The sequence below is a fragment of the Panthera tigris genome, chromosome C2, assembly GCF_018350195.1.
Source record: "Panthera tigris isolate Pti1 chromosome C2, P.tigris_Pti1_mat1.1, whole genome shotgun sequence".
In the NCBI taxonomy this organism is placed as follows: Eukaryota; Metazoa; Chordata; class Mammalia; order Carnivora; family Felidae; genus Panthera; species Panthera tigris.
Window position 1 is genome coordinate 48,787,102 of NC_056668.1, and position 10,125 is coordinate 48,797,226.

General features: G+C 37.1%; 1 pseudogene; it reads right to left on the bottom strand.

Moving 5' to 3' along the window:
* Positions 1-5,780: 5,780 nt before the first annotated feature.
* LOC122230912 lies at positions 5,781-5,856 on the bottom strand (annotated as a pseudogene).
* Between the last annotated feature and the right edge of the window lie 4,269 nt (positions 5,857-10,125).

Genomic DNA, 10,125 nt, shown 5'->3' on the forward strand with positions numbered 1-10,125 from the left:
GACCCTCATGTCTTTTTGACATCTCCAACTTTTAATACTCCCTTAATTTCTGGCAACAAAAGATATACTGGACTCATCTTGTATTTTCTGCAGCCCTGGAAACTGATTTTTGTAAGTATCCATAGTTCCTTCTATGAAACAGTGGTATTTAGAAACCAAAATCAACACTAGATGTAGTCATCGGTACTGAGGTATTATTGCTTCTAGCCTGCTTAACAGAGCTAGAAAATGTATGTAATATATACATCCATTTCTAAATCTATATGTGTGTTATAGGTATGTGTATACCATATGTGTGTGTATATCCATTAATTCATAGTGATACTTCTAAGACCAATACCACAGAGTTCATTATAGTCTTTCTCTTTTTGAAACTTTTATCCAACAGTAAGAAATCTGACTTTGTAATATGCTCACTTCTTTTTTATTTGCTTAATTTCTAGGATACATGTAAGGTACTTTCAGAATTACTAGTTCATCTATCTACCAACGAAAAACAGCCTAACAGTGCAGTATTTGTCTATAGTTCCCTTTTTTTACTCTTCTAGTGCATAATCAAAATACTGTTTTACAAAGTAATGTGGGTTCTTTTCTCTGCTCCCCCTTTCAGTATCGTTATGTTATTGATTTGTAATGCAGATAGTTAATTTGGTTTTGTTTGTATTTCATAATGAATGCTACCCATTCTTTGTTAATCTGTTTGGTTTTTTGTGTGTTTTTTTTTTTTTGTATGTAAAACATTAGCATAGTTCTAAAAGTTAGAACTATACAGAAAGTGTCCCTCCTCTCTATCCTTTCTGTCTTCTCCTTGTAGCCTTTCTGTCCCGCTTGAACTTATTCCCTATAGGTAATCTATCTCTAGTTTCTGTATTATTCTTCCTATGCCTCTTTTGAATAAATAAATAGCTGAGTGGATATTATTTCCCTTTTTTTCTTACATGAAATGTAGCATGTTTTAGTTAACTCTTTTATATTTTGGTGGTTTTTTTCTACTTTACAGTATACCCTGGAAACTATACCAGTTCATGGAGATCTTACTCCAAAAATGTTTTTAACAACTATATAGTGTGAATATACTACAGTTTATGTAAATACTCTTCTGTTCCATTGTGTGACTATACTATAGCTTATGCAATTACTCTTCTATGTATGGGCATTTAGGTCCTTTCCAGTATTTTGCCATTACAATGCTATAATTGAATAACCTTGTGCATGTGTATTTTCATATTGTTGGAATGTATCTTCCTTCAGGTAAATTCCCAGAAATAGGATTGCTGGGTCAAAATATATAAGTGCATATGTACTTTTATTAGATATTGCCAAATTCTCCTCCAAAAGGGTTGTACCAGTTTGTTTTCCCACCAGGAATGTATGAGAGTGCCTCTTTTCACAGCCTTGCCAACAGGATGTTTATGTCATACTTGGTAATTTTTGCCAAATCTGATAGGTAAAAAATGGTATTTCAGATTAGTTTTAGTTTGTATCTCTAGCTATGAATAAGGTAGGGTATCTTTTCATATATTTAAGGACCATCTGAATATCTTTATGAATAGTCTTCATGTCATTCCTATTTTACTATGAGTTTTGGTCCTTTCTCAATTTTTAAGAATTCTTTATATACTAAGTCTTTATCTTTGAGATGTTATAGTTTTCCCAGTTGTCTTTTGTCTTTGATTATGATATTTTCTTGCAATGCAAACAGCTTCCATTTTTTATGTAGTAAACTTTGTTAATCTCTTACTGCCTCTCAATTGTATGTTAGTATTTAGAAAGCCTTTCTCCATACTGAGGTTAGAGATGAATTTACTCATGTTTTTCTTGTGCTTGTATTATTTCATTATTTTTAATTTAAGTAGATTCCTGACAATTTAGAGTATATTCCTATGCATCTGTGAGATCAGGATCTAATTTCATTTAACTGTTGTCTTTATGATAATAAGCCATCATAATTGAGAGCACTCTGCTTTTGTGTCTTTCAGGGGTGTTTCTAAATTTTTCTCATTTTTGCATATTTTTTGTAAGCTTAGTCCTAAGTATTTTAATCTTCTTTATTATTACAGAAATGGGGTTTTCTCTACCATTGTGTGCTGATTGTTTTAGGATATGAAGGCAATTTCTGTATGTTAATTCTGTATCTTGCTATCTTCCTCAATTCTTTTACTGAATTTTATCATTGTTTCTCTAGGATTTTTCAGGTGTGCAATCATATCACCTGCAAATAGAGCTGGTTTTACTTCTTTACCAATTTTTGTGCCTGTAATTCATTTTTCTTGTCTAACAGCCTTGCTTAATACTGCTAGTACAGTATTGAATAAGAGAAATAATGCGCACCCATGCCTTATTCTTGTTGTCAGTAGGAATGTCTCCAGTATTTTACCATTAAATAAGACACTGACTTTAGGATTAAGGTAAACATTTTTTCATGTTAAAGATATCCACCAATTCCTGTTTTCATAAGTGCTTTTATCAGGAATGGGTGTTGAATTTTTTCAAAGGCTTTTTCAGCATTATATCAACAAGGGAAAACTAATGCAGATGGTCCCAAACTTATGAATGGTTTGACTTGTAATTTTTCAACTCTATGATGGTGTAAAAGTGATACACATTTGAGGTGGTGGGGTGCCTGGCTGGCTCAGAAAAGCATGTGACTGATCTCAGGGTTGGGGGTCAGAGTCCCACATTGGGTGTAGAGATTACTAAAAAATAAATAAATAATAATATACATTCAGTAGAAACCATACTTTGAATTTTATTTTTTTCATACATCAAATTTGAAATATTTATCTTTTCCCAGACTGGAAGTATGAAGTACCACACTGTCTGGTGATACTGGGTAACAGCAAGCCACAACTCCCAGTCAGCCATGGGGTCACAAGTATAAGCAATCAATACACTTAAAACTATTCTGTACACATAAAATCATTTTTTTTTTTTAATGTTTGTTTATTTTTGAGAGAGCGTGAGCAGGAGAGGGCAGAGAGAGAGAGAGAGACAGAATCCGAAGCAGGCCCCAGGCTCTGAATGCTCAACACAGAGCCCAACATGGAGCTTGAACTCACGAACCGTGAGATCGTGACCTGAGACGAAGTTGGATGCTTAACTGACTTTTTTCTGTTTTTCACCTTCACTACAGTGTTCAATAAATTACATGAGGCATTAGACACTTTATTATAAAACAGTGTTACATGGTTTTGCCCAACTGTAGGCTAATGTCAGTGTTCTGAGTGAGCACCTTTAAGTTAGGCTAGGCTAAGCTATGGTGTTCAGTAGGCTAGGTGTACTAATGCATTTTTGACTTAATATTTTCAACTACAATGGATTTATGGGGAAGTAACGCCATCCTAAGTTGAGAAAGATCTGTATAAAGATTGTTAACATGTCAGGGCACCTGGGTGGCTCAGTCGGTTAAGCGTCCGACTTCAGCCCAGGTCATGATCTCACGGTCTGTGAGTTTGAGCCCCGTGTTGGGCTCTCTGCTTACAGCTCAGACCCTGGAGCCTGCTTCAGATTCTGTGTCTCCCTCTCTCTCTGCCCACCCCCTGCTCATGCTGTCTCTGTCTCAAAAATAAATAAAAACATTTAAACATAAATAAATAAATAAAGATTGTTAACAGAACTCTCAGGTGGAGCAGAAGTAGCGTCTGTAAGAAGAAACACCACCCTAAGGCAGAGGAAAGAAGTAAGAAAGGAAAAGATTTAACATCTTAGAGGAGGGACCAAGAGGCCAACTTTCAGATCTTTGAGGAGATGATGTGCCTGCAGCAGGGAAGAGCAGCATACCAAGGTGCTCCCCATCAACGATGAAGAAAAAATTTGGAAATCCCTAATTCAGCTGCATGACAAGTCCCTAGTGATCTGTAACCTTTCACCTTCATGGGAATCATTGTTGGTTAGCAATAATTCTTGCTTTTAGTTTTTATTTTTTACTTTTTTTCATGTCGTACACTTTGCAAATTTCCTATATTGATCCTGCATTACTTGGATCATTGGAGAAATGAGTGGGAGTGGAAGTATCCCTAAATAAGGTGAATTAGGGTAGATGTCATTCTAGCATGTCTGAATTAGATATGTGAGAACTTTTCTTACTTAGACCAAAGGCTTTGACCCATATCACAATAGATATCCACTTAATTATTGCACATGGACATAGACATCTTTGTCCATTTTTCATGTAGTGCAAGTGTGCTGTTATCCTAAATCTGTGTTTTTTTTCTAAGAGTAAGTCCTTTTGGGGAACACTTTATCTTCAGTATTCATTGCATTCACATTGCTTAATATTTAGGAAAAATAAAAGCTGTTATGTACTATGTAAAATATCAAGGATAACCACTATAACATTGCTGCAGGAACAGTTGCCTGAACTCTTGCATGTATCACTGATTGGCATTGTCATACAAATGCATTTCACTGAGAATCTAGCGTTGTCCTTACGCTGGTCATACACCTGGAGTTGCTTATTTTAATATTTCTGCTTCTTGCTTTTAGAATTCCATAACTAAATCATAGTTGATGTAAAACTTGGATAGATCGATAGGAACTATGAATTTACCCACATAACCATGTCTCGAAATAAAACAAAGTTCCTATATAATTTATATACCTTGATTATAAAAAAAAAGATCAAAATAAGCAGAACACTTGAAATCCAGTAATGCAAAGAAAGTAACATTGAAAGAATTTAAGTACTAATTAGATGTTGAAACATTTATTTGCAAATGTTTAAAGCAAACCTAACAGATGCAATTTATTTTTTAACATTTTATTTTTAGGTGGGGTGTCTGGGTGGCTCAGTCAGTTAAGCATCTGACTTCGGCTCAGGTCATGATCTCACAGTTTGTGGGTTCAAGCCCTGTGTTGGGCTCTGTGCTGACAGCTCAGAGCCTGGAGCCTGCCTCAGATTCTGTGTCCCTCTCTCTCTCTGCTCCTCCCCCATTCATGCTCTGTCTCTCAGAAATAAACGTTAAAAAAAATAATTAAAAAAAAAAAAAGATTTTTAGGTAATCTCTACACCCAACATGGGGCTTGAACTTGAAACCCTCAGATCAAGAGTTGTATGCTTTACTGATTGAGCCAGCCAGACGCCCCAATAAAGATGCAAATTGAGAGTGATGTGTAATGTGTGGGGACAGGGTATATAGGTACTGCTTTTCTGCCCAATTTTGCAGTGAACCTAAAATGGCTCTTTAAAAAAAGTTTATTAGGTGTCCACTGATGGATGAATGGATAAAGAAGATGTGGTATATAAATATAAAATGGAGTATCGGCAATCAAAAAATGAAATCTTGCCATTTGCAACTACATGGATGGAACTAGAGGGTTTTTTTTTTTTTAATGTTTATTTATTTTTGACAGAGACACAGAACATGAGCGGGGGAGGGGCAGAGAGAGAGGGAGACACAGAATCCGAAGCAGGCTCCAGGCTCTGAGCTGTCAGCACAGAGCCCGACGCGGGGCTCAAACTCACAGACTGCAAGATCATGACCTGAGCCGAAGTCGCTCAACTGACTGAGCCACCCAGACGCCCTTAGAGGGTATTCTGCTGAGCGAAATTAAGGAAAGACAAATGTATGACTTCACTCATATGAGGACTTCAAGATACAAAACAGGTGAACATAAGGGAAGGGAAGCAAAAGTAATGTAAAAACAGGGAGGGGGACAAAAGAGACTCTTAACTATGGAGAACAAACAGGGTTGCCAGAGGGTTTGTGGGGCGGGGGATGGGCTAAATGGATAAGGGGCATTAAGGAATCTACGGAAATCATTGTTGCACTATATGCTAACTTGGATGTAAATTTAAAAAATAAATTAAAAATAATAAAAATACACTTGATCTTAGCCAAAAGGCCAAGAAGTGATTAAAAAATAATAAAAATAAAAGTTTATTAGGACGCCTGGGTGACTCAAGCAGTTAAGCGTCTGACTTTGGCTCAGGTCATGATCTCATGGCTTTTGGGTTTGGGCCCTGTGTGGGGCTCTGTGCTGACACCTTGGAGCCTGGAGCCTGCTTCAGATTCGGTGTCTCCCTCTCTCTCTTCCCCTCTCCCCGCTCTATCTATCTGTCTGTCTCTCTCAAAAAGAAACAGAAAGTTTAAAAATTTTTTTAATAAAAAATCAAGGTGTGAGCAATGGTTTGACTCAGTTTCACAAGATGCCTCTCTTCACCATAAATATAAGTAATATTTAGTTGGGTATAAAACCCCCCAAATATTCTAACACTAACACTATTGTAATGCTGTGTGTGGGTATAAACTTAATCTGTGTATAAACATTCATACCTATATAACCATACAAGCAAATTTCTCAAAACAAGATTTCAGTGTAATTATACTCAGAGGACCACTTTGAGAAAAAAAAAAAAGGTCACTCTCCCAGCTGATTGTTCTTCTCATTCTATCCCACGCTATGTATGGTAGGCATTGGCCATGTGACACTCTAAGGAAGAAAATCAGGAATCTTTATCACTTTTATCAGATTTTGCTTTCTCTGATAGGAGTAACTGAAGCAGTTGCTTTTCTATGCCAGCGTTTAATAAGGTATGCTGGTAGTGTCACCATGCTGAAATGGAGAATTATAACAGGAACCTCTTGCCCCATACAAAGTTACTTTCATCCCTATTTGTAGTTTCTTTGCTCTAGGCACAGAGCCATTAGAGAACTAGGGAGCTTCAAGATGAAGGGCAGTTTTAAATAATCTGGAAGTAATGTGCGTAAAGCAAAAAGGAAATAGGGCATGCATGAATATTGGTATTGGTAGCATGCTGCATGAATGAGTTCATAAAAGCTCCTAGTGGTATGTTAGCAGTAATGAGATGGAAGTAACAGATCAGAGGTTTTGCTAAGGAAGGCAGTGGCTGAATCGATGGTGGGAGAAATGGAAACATCCCAGATGACTTAAGAGTTTGGACCTACGTACATGGGAGAATGGTAGGTGCTGAGAGGGGGAAACGTTTACAAATATATACAGGGTAGCTTTTAAAGATTTTAAGAAAAACCTCCAGCTAGAATTTAGGTAAGTAACAGATGATGACAGAAAGTCAATAGAGAGTTTTCAAAGGGCACTAGGATATTTGAGGGGATGTGGTCAACACGAGGCCTGATTGTATAATGGTAAGTACCACTTAGGTATGGGAGTTGAGAGACCATTTCACTGCTTCTGTCTGTTTCTGCATCTTTTGAATGGGATTATATGTATCTGAATGTACACAGCTCTACAGCTCATGAAGTGGATGCCCATGAAATAGAAGACACTGTGCCAAGAACTTTAATATCAAGCAAACTACTGAGTAACAGTTAAAACAATATATAAATAACAAGCTAAATGGAGGAGGGGAACGGAATTTTTCAAAAAGTCTGAAAAGAAATATGTGGAACAGGCAGGGCAAAAAAAAAGTTAAATGACAGATTTGTATGCACATATGTTGGTAATTATGCCTTACTTTTTAATTGAACTAAATATTACACTACTATGGAAAGACAAAGATTGGCAGCCTGGATTTAAAAAAAAAAAAAAAAAAGGCAATGGGGGCAGGGTGCCTGGGTGGTTCAGTTGGTTAAGCATCTGACTTCGGCTCAGGTCATATCACAGTTCATGAGTTTGAGGGCCAAATTGGGCTCCACACTGAAAGTGCAGAGCCCGCTTGAGACTCTCCCTTTCTCTCTCTGCCCCTCCCCCACATGCACGTGCTTGCACACACTCTCTCAAAATAAATAAACTTAAAAAATTATATAAACAGGAACGCCTGGGTGGCTCAGTCAGTTAAGCTTCTGACTTCAGCTCAGGTCATGATCTCAAGGTTCATGAGTTCAAGCCCTGTGTCAGGCTCTGTGCTGACAGCTCAGAGCCTGGAGCCTGCTTAAGATTCTCTCTCTCTCTCTCTCTCTCTCTCTCTCTCTCTCCCTCTCTCCCCTCCCCTGCTTGTGCTCTGTCTCAAAAAAATAAACATTAAAAAAATTAAAAATAATCATAAAAAAGGGCAACTATATATTCAAGAGTCCTTTAAAATTTTTTTTAATGCTTATTTATTTTTGAGAGAGACAGAGCTTGAGCAGGGGAGGAGCAGAGAGACAAGGAGACACAGAATCTGAATCTGAGCTGTCAGCACAGAGCCCAACACAGGGCTCAAACCCAGGAACCATGAGATCATGACCTGAGCCAAAGTTGAACACTGAGCCAACTGAGCCACCCAGACATCCCAAGAGATCTTGATATGGACAGGTTGAAAGCATGAGGATGGTAAAATACACCATGTAAATGCCAGAAAAGCTGATATAGCTATTTTAATTTCAGCCAAAGTACTTGAAGCCAAGAGTATTATAAAGGGCACCTAAGAAGATAGAATTCTATATTTTATTTACCTAATAACACTTTAAGATACATATGTATAGCAAAAATTGCCAAAATTAAAAGGAGAAATAGGCATATTCACATTTATACAGGGATATTTTAATAAGCTACTCATAGTAACCCTAATAGAACAAGCAGGCCAAAACATAATCAGTATGGGTACAGAATATTTGAACAACAAAAGTAATATTTAAACCTAACTGACACATTAAAACAGTGCCCAAAATGCAGAATTTTTAAGTTTATTTTGAGAGAGACAGAGCGAGCATGAGTGGGGGAGGGACAGAGGGAGAGGGAGAATCCCAAAGAGGCTCTGCTTTGTCAGCATGGAGCCCAATGCTGGGCTGGATCCCATGAACAGTGAGATCATGATCTGAGCTGATATCCAGAGTCAGACGCTTAACCAACTGAGCCATCCAGGTGCCCAGATATTTTTGCATTTTTATGAAACATTTGCAAAAACTGACCATGTGCGTGTTCATAAAATAATCTTCAGCATATTTCAAGAATAGAAAACATACAGAATATGTTTGACTGCAGAATTATTAGAAATTTATAAAAAGACTTTTAAAAATCCATATTTAGTATAGAGCAATACTCTTCTAAATAACATGTCAAAGAATTATGAGAATTTAAAAATATTTTGAAAGTTCATTTATTTTGAGAGAGAGAGAGAGCACATGTAGGTAATGGGGGAGGGGTAGAGAGAGGGAGAGAATCCAAAGCAGCCTCCCCACTATCAGCGCAGAGCTGACTAGAGGCTCGATCCCATGAATCGTGAGATTATGACCTGAGCAGAAATCAAGAGTCAGACACTCAACCGACTGAGCCTCCCAGGCACCCCGAAATTTAAAAATATTTTGAATCTTCAGTAATAATGAAAGAATTCCATATCCAGATTTGTAGAATGCCACTAAAGCAGAGCTTAGAGAAAACTTGGAACACAGGAGGATTAGATGGCAGTAATGTATCAGTGTTAATTTCCTGACTGTATTGCAGTATGCAAAACAATACTTCTTTATAAGACATGGAATTATTCAGTTGTGATGGGACATCAGGTTGACAAGTTAAAATGTCTCACGAAAAAAATTACTTGTAATTTTTCTGTAAGTTTGATTATCCAAAATAATAGATTTTTAATACTATATTCCTTGTGCTGTACTTTTCATCTCCATGACTATTTTATAACTGGAAGTTTGTACCTCTTAATCCTCCTCACATATTTTGCCTATCCCCAGGCCCCTCCCTTCTGGACAGGAATTACTGGATCATATGGTGTTTCTATATTTAATTTTTTGAGGAACCCCCATACTGTTTACCACAGTGGCTGCACCAGTTTGCATTCTCAACAACAGTGCACAAGTTTTCCTTTTCTCCACATCTTTAACAACACTTATTTCTTGTGTTTTTGATTATAACCATTCTGACTAGCGTGAGGTGATTACTCATTGTGGTTTTATTTTGTGTTTCTCTGGTATTAGTGATGTTGAACGTATTTTGTCTGTTGGCCCATCTGTATATCATCTTTGGGAAAATATCTATTCAGGTCCTCTGCCCATTTTTTACTCGTCTTGGTTTCTGGTGTTGAATTGTATAACGTCCTTATATATTTTAGTTATAAACCCCTAGTAGGGTATAGGATTTGCAAATATCTTCTCCCATTCTCTAGGTTGCCTTTTTGTTTTATTGATGGTCTCCCTTGCTATGCAAAAGCTTTTTATTTTGGTGTACTCCCAATAGTTTACTTTTGCTTTTGTTTCCCTTGCTTGAGGAAATACATCC